Below are 14,643 nucleotides of genomic sequence, written 5' to 3' on the forward strand. Positions count from 1 at the left end.
GAAGCTCACAGAATCAAAGATGAGAATATAGGACCTGCTTCTGATTATGACAGAAATCACATTTCTTGGGGGAGCAAAGTGGGAGGAGGGCTTAGGATAAATAAGCTCTAATTTTACTTTTTATCCATGCATCAGTCCATACAAGAATCAAAGTCCTGTGAGAAATAGTCTGATTGTGTAGCTTGGAGCTTGAACCAGTCCCTCACTTAGAGAAAGGACAGGGCATTTGCATTTAAATTTCCATCCGAATTGGCCATAAAAGGAAATTCTAAAAGAATGGAGAGTGAATACTGAGTGACTGAAAAACAATGAATGTTCGTCAGAGGGCTCTACTTCCTTATTTTATTTGGCCTATAAAAAGAATTATTACTGTCACCTCAACTTTGTAGATGAGAAAATTGTCAAACAAATCTTAAGTACCAGGTCTGGGATTCAGTGTCAAGAGCAGGAACATCCAGAATGGAAATCTCCTAATATTTACACTGCATTGCTTCCTTATATTAAATGAAGTGGGCTAGTTGGTGGCCCAGGTTGAACTAGGAAGGACATTTCCATGAGGTACCTAGGAGAATATGGTTGGGACAAAGAGTCAGAATTGTGTCAAATCAAGTGTAAGTCAAAAATATGCAAAAACAAGCAGCAAGGCCAGTAGTCCCAGATTTATCTATTTGGCACTAACAGGTCTAGATGTTGTTTAAATTTAGTAAGATATTTTCTATTGAATTTGGCTCTCCTGGCCCTGTACAAAAGACCTGCAGGTAAAACGTCCCTTCTTAATAGCTCCTTAGTAGCTCCAACTGAGTCCCTGTCAAACTTGCTTTCCATCTGAGCACTTGAGTGCTGGAAAGAATTACCAGCATCATAAGATTTGTAGAATAATAAAGGTTTAAAAGTGTTGGCATTGTGTATCTTTCCATATTGCTCAATTTTTTTTCTGTAAGTCTGTATTATTTAGTCTCTCTCAATTTTATGGTACCATGTACCATATGTATAAGTTTAGATATACATTTTAAAGAAAAGTATTAAAATGAAACCCCTGTCCCACCACCCAGTTTGAATAAGATAATATTATCTTTGAATATTATCCTATATTTTCTTCCCCAGTTAGATGCTTTTCACTCCCCTGGAGTAAGCAACTATTCTGAAATTTGTGCCAACCATTTCCTTGCTTCATTTATAATTTTATCACATAATACATGTGTATCCCTAAATAATATATTAATTAGTTTCACAATAATTTATTACAAGTAGTTTATTATTTAGTTTTAATATATTCATTAGTTTTGACTTCATATAAGTGAAATAATACCATATGTATTCTTCTATTTCTTGCTTGTTAGCTTAGCATTAAGTTTTTGAGATTCATCTAAGTTGTTACAAGTAGAAGCTATTCACTTATTTTCACAGCTCTATGGTATTCATTATATGAACATGCTGCAATTCACTTATCCTTTCTGTATAGAACAACATGTGGTTTTTTTCCAGTTTTCTCCCTACATGCTGCTATAAGCATTCCTGTACCATCTCTTGGTATGCATTTGCAAATTTCTTGTGTTTGCACCTAGGAATAGGGTTGCTGTGTGAAACAACGTATGCATCGTAAAATTTACTATTTATCTGAACGTTTCTTTTCCAAAGTAGTTGTATCAGTTTGCACTATCAACAGCAATTAAGGAGGCAAATTAGACTTTATTGTTTCTTTATTGTTCCTCTAAACAGATGAGGAAACTGAGAATGAGACTTTGCTGAAGTTACACAGTAAAATATGTAGCCAGAACCCAAGCTCAGAGCTTCTGACTCCTAGTCCAGTGTTATATATTTTTTAATTTGTAGTTTGTTTATTTTTTTTGCTGAATTCAGTATTTCTACTAATGCGGCCTAAGACTGTATTATCTCTTGCAGCAACTTTATCACATTTTTGTTTCATATGGAGCCTTTCAGATGAAATGGATTCAAGTCAAATCTTACTCATGTGTACTTGAGAAATTGACTTTTTATAACCCTATGCAAAATTTTATTATACACAGCATTGTGTTTTGTGTCATTTGTTTATAGTCTATGTCTGCTGCTAATAGGTAAGCTCCTGGAGGCAGGTATTATTTTATTCATCTCTACATCTCTAGTGACTAGTACAGTTCTTGGCTTTTCAAGGATTAATCAACAAATGTGTAATGTGTAATGATTTCAATTTAATTTAAATGAAATACAGGAACTGATGATTATCTATTTAATTTTGTCTCATCTCTTGGACCATTGTTCCATCTTATTAATATTTTCTAGAATTACTATTGCCATATACCACATTAAGTTAACTTTTCTGCTTTTTATCATCCAAAGATGAGACTACAAGTGAAGTTGAGGCACGCTATGACTTCTACCCCTCAGAAAGGTGACTTCTTTGCATCTAAGACAAAAATGGTCACAGAGTCCTGGAAAGCTAAGAACGATTGTGTAAATCTTCTGAAGGGTGCAAGTCTCATTTAACTGAGGCCAGTCGAGGAAGATGTTCATTCACAAGGAAGAGTTCCTGATGGGTACACTACATAGAACAGAGACTGTCATGTATATTCAGAGTCAACCAGTCAGCTGTTTTCCTTACTGATGGGCATAAGCATTACATGGAGTTGAATAAAGCCATCATTGGGAGATGTAGTACAAAGGTCAAGAAACAACTGATTAATGACTACAACATTGGTCCCAAGTCAGCTCCAATGATCAGGGAGCCAATACTATCCCAGAAGGAAGAAAATTTCTCCTGCATGGACGACTAGGCCTGGGGATCCAGGGTCCTTCCCTGACAGTTACACTGGCAGATACTGGGTGGTGTAACTCAGTAGAATATTCTAGAAGGATGGTGACATTAGGAGACACTAGAATGGCCACTGGGTCTCCCCGACTGCATCCTATTCTATAGATGGTAGATTTAGTATCATAATGATTAGCAGAGGAGTCCACTACTTTTGAGAGTTGTGTCAAAAACTTGGGACAACCTAAGTGATAATTCTCCTGGGAGGATCTAATGAAAGACAGTGAGAATGCATCACCATCCAGCTGCCATGGTTTCAGATATCTCCTTCCTACCTAGAAAAGCATTTTTTCTTTTTCCATAAATACTTATGGTATTTTACCCATACCTGGGGCCATCACCTAGGTGGGAATCCTGCATCAAAACTTTCCCATTCCCATGGGTCATGCAATAGTTGGAGGATTTCATTTGTACCAGCACCAAGGTAATAATGGCTACTCAGTGTCACAGTAAAGTTTTGGACCCAGAACAGGGTAAAGGTACAGTTGCAGTTGGGTAGACCCTCAACATCCAGGTAGAGATAGCAGTGACCCAGGTTAGTCTCCACCCATCCTTTATCACAGAGTGCAGTCCTGATTTTACAGTTGCCTAGAGTCAATGTTGGGGAAATAAAAAGAGAATGGTGTGGGAAGGGAGACCTGGATTGGGTCCCCAAATTACAGTTGTTCAGCTCCAGAAAACATCCTGTCCTCAGATTCCTAGGTTCCTAACAGATGGCTGAGAGCAGATGGACTGTTTCTGGGATGGTTCTATTCAGGACATTTATAGCATTGGGCAGGCAATCCAGTTAGCCTACCATTTGGAAGTAAACAGCAGGCTTAAGCAATTTGTCTTCAGGCTGACTTCTACACATTCCCTTGACTCTATCCTCTGTGGGTAACAAGAGACGTGAAGTAGCCATCAGATTAGGTTTGGACATTGTCTTAGTTTGCTTGGGCTTCTATAATAAAATACCATAGACTGGGTGACTTAAACAGCAGAAATTTATTTTCTCACAGTTCTGGAAGCTGGAAAGTCCAAGATCAAGTTTCCGACAGGGTTCAGTTTCTAGTGAGAGCTCTCTTCCTGGCTTGCAGACAGCCGCCTTCTGGTTGATTCCTTGAATGGTGGAGAGAAAGAGACATCTCTGGTGTCTCTTCCTCTTTTATAAGGACACAATTTCTATTGGATTAGAGCTCCACCCTTGTGACCTCATTTAACCTTAATTATCTTCTTAAAGGCCCTGTCTCCAATACAGTTACATGGGGCTCAGAGCTTCAACATATGAATTTTGGGGACACAATTCTGCCCATAGCAGACATTGCAACAATAGAACTATCCCTTTAATGCTTGATAATGTGCTTAATAACTCCAATTAGAAAGCAAAAGACTCCAACTCATCAAGTCAGGAGGTGCCAGGGAATTGTTGACTATGACAGTGACCCAGTGCTACCCTCATTTGATCAACCATTTCACAACCAATGTTATAGAAATGGGGTATTATTTTGAATCCCTCACAATCGTGTCCAGTAACACCCCCTTATCCAAAGGGGATACATTCCAAGACCCCCAGAGGATGCCTGAAACTGTAGATAGTACAAAATCCTATATATACTATGTCTTTTTCTTATATTTACATACCTATGATAAAGTTCAATTTATAAATTAGGCACAATGAGATGAATAACATTAATAATAAAATAGAAAAATTATAAAAATACACTGTAATAAAAGTTATGCAAATGTGGTCTCTCTTTCAAGATATCTTACTGTATTGTACTCACACTTCTTGTGATGGTGTGAGATGACAAAATGCCTACATGATAAGCTAAATTCAGGTGAATGATATAGCATTAGGCTACTCTTGACCTTCTGATAATATGTCAGAAGGAGGATCATCTGCTTGGGGTGACCCTGAATCCCAAGCCATGACAATGTCCATGATTGATGTCAGGAGAAGACAGTGTCGATGGTTGGAGATCCTGAGCAGGCCAAAGAGGAATGGCACAAGAGTTCATACGCTGAATGATGCACACTTTAAAACTTATAAATTGTTTATTTCTGGAATTTCTCATTTAATATAATAGTTTTAGACCATGCTTGACCACAGGTAAACTAAACCATATAAAGAGAAACTGCAGATAAGCAGGGACTACTGTATTCTGGATATGCGGTCCCCTATTCTTCTCTACACTTTACTCACGAAGTGATCAGTCCTGTTGCATCCATCCCTTTGACAACAAGTCTCTAGTTTTTTTCCATAAACAAGGATAGGTACCATCATCAATTTCATCATGTTTGAACCCTTTATTTAAAAACCATAATCACATAGACTTCTAAGATATAACATCAGTAGGAATCTACCCAGAAGTTCTGTTGGTTCAGTCAGCCCTACTTGTGATTATCTTCTTCAACTGCTGTGGGTAACTAATCACATAAGTCACATACTACAATTCTGTCCCCTCCTTTGCCCCCATTTAATTGGGGCGTGTAACACCCTAGTATGCTAATTACCCATGCCATTTTGAATTGACCTTGCCAGTCACAGGAAGAGAGTCAGAGGAGTGGCCTATTTGTTTGATCCTACTTGCATATGGCCATATAAGAAATCACTTCACATTTAACCAATCAGAGTTTTCAAGTTGCTATTTCATCAGAGATGCTAATTTAGGCTTCCCACCATCCTCTTTTGAGCAACTTCCTCCAAGATCATTAATAACAACCATCGAATATTAGGCTGGGTGATCTTAACACCCAGTCTCTTTTCATCACTCTGGATCCTTGGGAATTTGGGTGACTAGACCTCGTGACTGCCACAAAAATCTTTGAAGGTAATGGTTCACAATACTCCAGGCAGATTTTTCTAATCTTAAGTCCATTGGTTCACTTCGAGAAGGCCATGATGGATACCCCAAGTCAGATACCCAGCTTCCTACACCAATTGTCAAGCAATTAAGGGTGATTGATCAAGCAGCACACAAACTAGGCTTCCTGGAACTGTTTTTTATTGGAAGAAAACCCAGAGATTAAAGCAATAGCAGGTTAATGATCCTCCTGTGACCATCTTGTTCTCAGGCAGCACACAACAATCAGAGTGCAAATATAAGAAAGAGACCCTGGGCTTTGGATGTTGGGGTTTTTAAGCTTCTTAATTTTTAAAGACCAAAGTCTTCCTAGTGAGATTAGGGTATAGGATCTAATAACAGTATGGTGTTGCAGAACCTTGGCTTTCAGCTCTACCCACTACGTCAGCATTCATTGATTGGGAGATCACTTGACCTTCCCCTGGTGTGATATAACCCTTGGGATTACAGCACTGTTACTTAGTGGAAACTTGGCTGAGGTCCTGATCTACCATATCAGCTCTTTGCCAGGATAGATTTCATTAAATTCTAGGCTACAGCTGGTTTTCAGAGGCAGCAGGCCAAATTTATCTCCAGGAAACCAGCCTGGCATCAGGGCATCAGTTAAGTTAACCCTTACCTGTCAACTGTCTTCCAGGAGAAAATGATAAAGAACCATCATAACCAAAGTGTATCCTAGTTAAGTTATTGAACTTCAAGAATAAATAATTAACTCTTCAGGCAACAGAAGGAACTAGGTATTAAATAATTTAAAAGATATGAGTTGATAAAGGCTCAGTGAGTACCTATTGGCTTCAAACATCCCCATAACTATATTCAATGCCATAACACAATGGAGCAATGCATACCTAAGGCTAAGTTTATCCAGAAGCAGCTCATGTGAGAGTAAATTATGAGCAGGAGTAAAAGATGGAGGAGTGAAACAGGAAGAAGGAGGGCCAATACAAAAGTATGTTATCAAGATGGCTACTGCTAGGGGCAGCTGGATGCTCAGTTCCTTGGGACTGTCTTAGAACTCCTATGGAATGTATGAGTTTTTTAATTAATTAATTTTTTTTAATAGTAGGTCCTTGTAGGTTATCTATTTTAAATATAGCAGTACATACATGTCAATCCCAAACTCCCAATCTATCCCTTTCCACCACCCTTCTCCCCTGGTAACCATAAGTTCTGGAATGTGTTTTTAGATCATCCAAGGAAGAAAGGTGGAGACAACATGTTCCCCTGACCCCCAGGGATGACATTAACTCCTCTGAAGTCTAGGTTGCCCATGCTTCAGTGGAAGCCTGTACCTGAGAAGCTCCAGAGTGGGAAGCAGGAAGTGCAACACACAGGTCTACAACTCCATGAAGGTGACTGAAGCTTATGAAGAACTGGTTGCTGCCCCAGTGGCTGAAGTTGAACGGTAAAGCAGAGAGAATTTGAAATGGTGTTAAAAGTTTTATCTACATCTATAAAGTTTTGAGGAAAAGAAAGTATTAGCCTGTCATATTATACTCTGCCAAGGAAGTTTTCAAGTATAAAGGATATGTGCAGATGTTCTCAAATATGAATGAACTCAAGGACTCTAGCAGCCATGGCACTACTTGAAAAAACTATTCAACTGCAAATCCAGTCAACAACAATAACAAAAAGTAAATGAAAAAGCCATAGGCAAAGAACTAGCTCAATATGCAATGCCAGAGGAAAAAAGGAAGTAAAACTTACAATATTTTGAGGAAAAAAGGTGAGCCAAGACTTTAATGTTCAACAAGCTATTGATTGAGTATAAAAACAACAGTCAGGCTTTCTCGTACATGCAAGGAAATGGAAGACAACAACTGTAAGCCCTCTTGGCAAACAAAAACAAAGAATTAAAGAATCCAGTACTAGAGAAGCTGTAGTATAAGTATGGGTGATGAACATCACATTAATTCAAATATGACTTTAGCTCTACTATAAAAAGATGATATTGCTGGAACAAGAGTCTGCCAACACCAGGAGGGGCTTAGTGCTAAAGCATGGGGTTGGGAGAATGGATCCCAGAAGAGGAGCACTGTTGGCTGTGCAAATACAGCAGAGGGGACAGGAGTGAGGGGATGCATGGCCAGGAATGCCCCTAGAGGAAGCGTGGTCTGCCTGGAAAGCAAGGCGTTATAGTTGAGAGGTACATGTGGGGGCAGGGCCTCCACCACTCTCACATGCCAGCTCCTGCCTCTGCAGGAACTGCGAGGGAATCCCACCAGAGTGAGCACACCACAGTCTGTTGCAAATGCCTGCTGGTCCCCACCGCCGCAGGCAACTCACACACAACCCAATTGTGGCCATCATACCCTTTCACAGCCTGAGTGAGTAAATGTGCCCCAAGCAGCTACTGATTTTGATCACTCTTGCCTGGGCAAGGAATAAACATCTGAGGGTGGCATGCATGCAGAGGTGGGGTCAAAGCCAAAGGTGAGTCCCAGGGGCAGTGCGACTAAGGAAGAGGAACAGAAATCTTTCCATTCAGCTGCACAAGCCACAGACTAAATCCCTGTGATCAGCTTGGTAAATCCTGTGTTTGTGGAATACCTGAACAGACAACAAGTGTTCTCACATTTGAGGCCATCTAGCCTTTGCAACAGTGGACTTTGTGGTCAAGTACATGTGGGAGTCAGACCAGGTCAGAGTCTGAGCTGGCCCCACCGTGCCCACAGCAGGTCCAGAGACCTACATAGAGCTGTTGGAAGGCCTCCTGGGGAAGCAGAGATTGGCTATGGCTCACTGTGGTAGCAAGGACACTGACAGAGAAGTCCCTAGGAAAATATTCTTATTACTATTATTCTTTTTTTGTTTGTTTCATTTTGTTCAGTTGTTGGTGTTGTTCCTTTTATCATTTTTTATCTTCTTTTTTATTTTTATTTTTTCTATTTTTTTAATATATATTTTTTATTTTTCTATTTTTACTTTACATTTTTGTTTCGTGGTTTTTTCTTGTTTTTGTTCTTTGTTTTTTATTCTATTTCTTCTTTATTTTTTGATTGTTTTTATGTGTATATTTTATGTTTTCTTCACTTATGTTGTTTGTTTGCTTTCTGTTTTTATTTTTCATTTTTTGTTTTTGTTAGTTTAGTCCTTATTGACAGTTCTCATTTTTTAATTCTTTTGTTTTTTTTTCTCTTTTTTTTCTTTTTTTTTGTGTATGTATGTGTTGTGTTGTTGTTGCTGCTGTTTGCTGTTGTTTTTGCTATTTGTTTTGGGTTTTGTTTGTCTGTTCCTTTACTTTTCTTTTCTTTTCTTTCTTTTTTCTCTGGCTGCACTGCGTGGCTTGTGGGCTCTTGGTTTCCCAGCCAGTGGTCGGGCCTTGGCCTCTGGAATGGGAGCACCAAGTCCAGGACGCTGGACTACCAGAGAATTCCCAGGCCCAGAGAATATTAATTGGTGTGTGCACTCCCGGAGGTATCCAAATCAACACAAAGACCCAGCCCCACACAGATGCCTGTGGGCTCCAGTGTTGGACACCTCATGACAAACAACCAGCAAGCCAGGAACACAGTGCCACCCATCAGCAGACAGGCTGCCTAAAGTCATACTAAGCTCACAGACACCCCAAAACATGCCACTTGATTTGACCCCATCCTTCAGAGGGAAAAGACTCAGCTCCATCCACCAGAGTGCAGGCACCAGTTCCTAGCACCAGGAAGCCTACACAAGCTCCTGGACTAAACTCACTCACCAGAGGGCAGACAACAGAAGCAAGAGGAACTACTACCCTGCAGCCTTCAGAAAGGAGACAATAAACACAGTAGGTTAGACAAAATGAGATGACAGAGAAATATGTTACAGATGAAGGAGCAAGGTAAAATCCCACAAGACCAAATAAATGAAGAGGAAATAGGAAATCTACCTGAAAAAGAATTCAGAGTAATGATAGTAAAGATGATCCAGGATCTCAGAAATAGAATGGAGGCATGGATCAAGAAGATACAAGAAATGTTTAACAAGGACCTAGAAGAACTAAAAAACAAACAAACAGAGATGAACTACACAATAACTGAAATGAAAAATACACTAGAAGGAATCAATAGCAGAATAACTGAGGCAGAAAAACAGATAAGTGACATGGAATATAGAATAATGGACATAACTGCCGAGGAGCAAAATAAAGAAAAAAGAATGAAAAGAAATGAGAACAGTCTCAGATTCCTCTGGGACAACACTAAATGCACCAACATTCGAATTATAGGGGTCACAGAAGAAGAAGAGAAAGGGAAAGGGCCTGAGAAAATATTTTTTTTTTTTTTTAATTTTATTTATTTATTTATTTATGGCTGTGTTGGGTCTTCGTTTCTATGCGAGGACTTTCTCTAGTTGCGGCAAGTGGGGGCCACTCTTCATCGCGGTGCGCGGGCCTCTCTCTATCGCGGCCTCTCTTGTTGCGGAGCACAGGCTCCAGACGCGCAGGCTCAGTAATTGTGGCTCACGGGCCCAGTCGCTCCGCGGCATGTGGGATCTTCCTAGACCAGGGCTCGAACCCGTGTCCCCTGCATTGGCAGGCAGATTCTCAACCACTGCGCCACCAGGGAAGCCCACTGAGAAAATATTTGAAGAGGTTATAGTTGAAAACTTCCCTAACATGGGAAAGGAAATAGCCACCCAAGTCCAGGAAGCGCAGAGAGTCCCATACAGGATAAACCCAGGAGAAACACACTGAGACACATATTAAACTGACAAAAATTGAATTCAAAGAAAAAATATTAAAAGCAGCAAGAGAAAAAAAATTACAACATACAAAGAAATCCCCATAAGGTTATCAGCTGATTTTTCAGTGGAAACTCTGCGGGCCAGAAGGGAGCTGTAGGATGTACTTAAAGTGATGAAAGAGAAAAACCTGCAACCAAGATTGCTCTAGCCAGCAAGGATCTCATTCAGACCTGATGGAGAAATCAAAAACTTTACACACAAGCAAAAGGTAAGAGAATTCAAAACCACCAAACCAGCTTTACAACAAATACTAAAGGACCTTCTCTAGGAGGGAAAAACAAGAGAAGACAAAGACCTACAAGAACAAACCACAAACAATTAAGAAAATGGTAATAGGAACATACATACTGATAATTACCTTAAATGTAAATGGATTAAGTGCTCCAACCAAAAGACACAGACTAGTTAAATGGATACAAAAACAAGACCTGTATATATGCTGTCTACAAGGGACCCGCTTCAGACCTAGGACCACATACAGACTGAAAATGAGAGGATGGGAAAAGATATTCCATACAAATGGGAATCAAGAGAAAGCTGGAGTAGCAATACTCATATCAGACAAGATACACTTTAAAATAGACTATTACAAGAGACAAGGAAGGCCACTACATTATGATCAAGGGATCATTCCAAGAAGAAGATATAACAATTGTAAATATTTACGCATCCAACATAGGAGCACCTCAGTACATAAGGCAAATGTTAACAGCCATAAAAGGGGTCATCAACAGTAACACAATAATAGTGGGGGACATTAACATCCCACTTTCACCAATTGACAGATCATCCAGACAGAAAATAAGTAAGGAAACACAAGTTTTAAATGACACAATAGACCAAGTAGACTTAATTGATATTTATAGGACATTCCACCCAAAAGTGGCAGAGTACAATATCTTCTCAAATGCTCATGTAACATTCTCCAGGATAGATCACATCTTGGGTAACAAATCAGGACTTGGTAAATTTAAGAAGATTGAAATCATATCAAACATCATTCCAACAATAATGCTGTGAGATTAGAAATCAACTACAGCAAAAAACTGTAAAAAATACAAACACATGGAGGCTAAACAATATGCTACTAAATAACCAAGAGATCACTGAAAAAAATCAAAGAGGAAATCAAAAAATACCAGAAGACGGCAGAAGCAAGAAGAACTACAGTCCTGCAGCCTCTGGAACAGAAACCACATTCACAGAAAGATAGGCAAGATGAAAAGGCAGACGGCTATGTACCAGATGAAGGAACAAGATAAAATCCCAGACACACAACTAAATGAAGTGGAGACAGGCAACTTTCCAGAAAAAGAATTCAGAATAATGATAGTGAAGATGATCCAGGACCTCGGAAAAAGAATGGAGGTAAAGATCGAGAAGATACAAGAAATGTTTAACAAAGACATAGAAGAATTAAAGAACAAACAAACAGAGATGAACAATGCAATAACTGAAATGAAAACTACACTAGAAGGAATCAATAGCAGAGTAACTGAGGCAGAAGAACGGATACGTGACCTGGAAGACAGAATGGTGGAATTCACTGCTGCGAAACAGAATAAAGCAAAAAGAATGAAAAGAAATGAAGACAGCTTAAGAAACCCCTGGGACAACATTAAACACAACAACATTCACATTATAGGGGTCCCAGAAGGAGAAGAGAGAGAGAAAGGACCTGAGAAAATATTTGAAGAGATTATAGTCAAAAACTTCCCTAACATGGGAAAGGAAATAGCCACCTAAGTCCAGGAAGTGCAGAGAGTCCGATACAGGATAAACCCAAGGAGAAACACCGCGAGACACATAGTAATCAAACTGGCAAAAATTAAAGACAAAGAAGAATTATTGAAAGCAGCAAGGGAAAAACGACAAATAACATACAAGGGAACTCCCATAAGGTTAACAGCTGATTTCTCAGCAGAAACTCTACCAGCAGAAGGCATGATATACTTAAAGCGATGAAAGGGAAGAACCTACAACCAAGATTACTCTATCCGGCAAGGATCTCATTCAGATTCGATGGAGAAATCAAACTCTTTACAGACAAGCAAAAGCTAAGAGAATTCAGCACCACCAAACCAGCTCTACAACAAATGCTAAAGGAACATCTCTAAGTGGGAAACACAAGAGAAGAAAAGGACCTACAAAAACAAACCCAAAGCAATTAAGAAAATGGTCATAGGGACATACAAATTGATAATTACCTTAAACGTGAACGGATTAAATGCTCCAACGAAAAGACACAGGCTTGCTGAATGGATACAAAAACAAGGCCCATATATATGCTGTCTACAGGAGACGCACTTCAGACCTAGGGATACATACCGACTGAAAGTGAAGGGATGGAAAAAGGTATTCCATGCAAATGGAAATCAAAAGAAAGCTGGAGTAGCAATACTCATATCAGATAAAATAGACTTTAAAATAAAGAATGTTACAAGAGACAAGGAAGGACACTACACAATGATAAAGGGATCAATCCAAGAAGAAGATATAACAATTATAAATATATATGCACCCAACATAGGAACACCTCAGTACATAAGGCAACTGCTAACAGCTATAAAAGAGGAAATCAACAGTAACACAGTAATAGTGGGGGACGTTAACGCCTCACTTACACCAATGGACAGATCATCCAAAATGAAAATAAATAAGGAAACAGAAGCTTTAAATGACACAATAGACCAGATAGATTTAACTGATATTTATAGGACATTCCATCCAAAAACAGCAGATTACACTTTCTTCTCAAGTGCGCACAGAACATTCTCCAGGATAGATCACATATTGGGTCACATATCAAGCCTCAGTAAATTTAAGAAAATTGAAATCATATCAAGCATCTTTTCTGACCACAGCGCTATGAGATTAGAAGTGAATTACAGGGAAAAAGACGTAAAAAACACAAACAAATGAAGGCTAAACAATATGTTACTAAATAACCACGAGATCACTGAAGAAATCCAAGAGGAAATCAAAAAATACCTAGAGACAAAAGACAATGAAAACATGACGACCCAAAACCTATGGGGCGCAGCAAAAGCAGTTCTAAGAGGGAAGTTTATAGCTATAGAAGATTACCTCAAGAAACAAGGAAAATCTCAAGTAAACAATCTAAACTTACACCTAAAGAAACTAGAGAAAGAAGAACAAACAAAACCCAAAGTTAGCAGAAGGAAAGAAATCATAAAGATCAGAACAGAAATAAAAGAAATAGAAACAAAGAAAACAATAGCAAAGATCAATAAAACTAAAAGCTGGTTCTTTGAGAAGATAAACAAAATTGATAAGCCATTAGCCAGACTCATCAAGAAAAAGAGGGAGAGGACTCAAATCAATAAAATTAGAAATGTAAAAGGAGAAGTTACAACAGAAAGCACAGGAATACAAAGCATCCTAAGAGACTACTACAAGCAACTCTATGCCAATAAAATGGACAACCTGGAAGAAATGGACAAATTCTTAGAAAGGGATAACCTTCCAAGACTGAACCAGGAAGAAATAGAAAATATGAACAGACCAATCACAAGTAATGAAATTGAAACTGTGATTAAAAATCTTCCAACAAACAACAACAAAGTCCAGGACCAGATGGCTTCACAGGTGAATTCTATCAAACATTTGCAGAAGAGCTAACACCCATCCTCCTCAAACTCTTCCAAAAAATTGCAGAGGAAGGAACACTCCCAAGCTTATTCTACGAGGCCACCATCACCGTGATACCAAAACCAGACAAAGATACTACAAAAAAAGAAAATTACAGACCAATATCACTGATGAATATAGATGCAAAAATCCTCAACAAAATACAGGCAAACAGAATCCAACAGCACATTAAAAGGATCATACACCATGATCAAGTGAGATTTATCCCAGGGATGCAAGGATTCTTCAATATATGCAAATCAATCCATGTGATACACCATATTAACAAATTGAAGAATAAAAACCATATGATCATCTCAATAGATGCAGAAAAAGCTTTTGACAAAATTCAACACCAATTTATGATAAAAGCTCTCCAGAAAGTGGGCACAGAGAGAACCTACCTCAACATAATAAAGGCCATATATGACAAACCTGCAGCAAACATCATTCTCAATGGTGAAAAACTGAAAGCATTTCCTCTAAGATCAGGAAGAAGACAAGGGTGTCCACTCTTGCCACTATTATTCAACATAGTTTTGGAAGTCCTAGCCAGGGCAATCAGAGAAGAAAAAGAAATAAAAGGAATACAAATTGGAAAAGAAGAAGTAAAACTGTCAC

Source organism: Balaenoptera physalus, assembly GCF_965194825.1.
Source record: "Balaenoptera physalus genome assembly, chromosome: 1".
Lineage (NCBI taxonomy): Eukaryota > Metazoa > Chordata > Mammalia > Artiodactyla > Balaenopteridae > Balaenoptera > Balaenoptera physalus.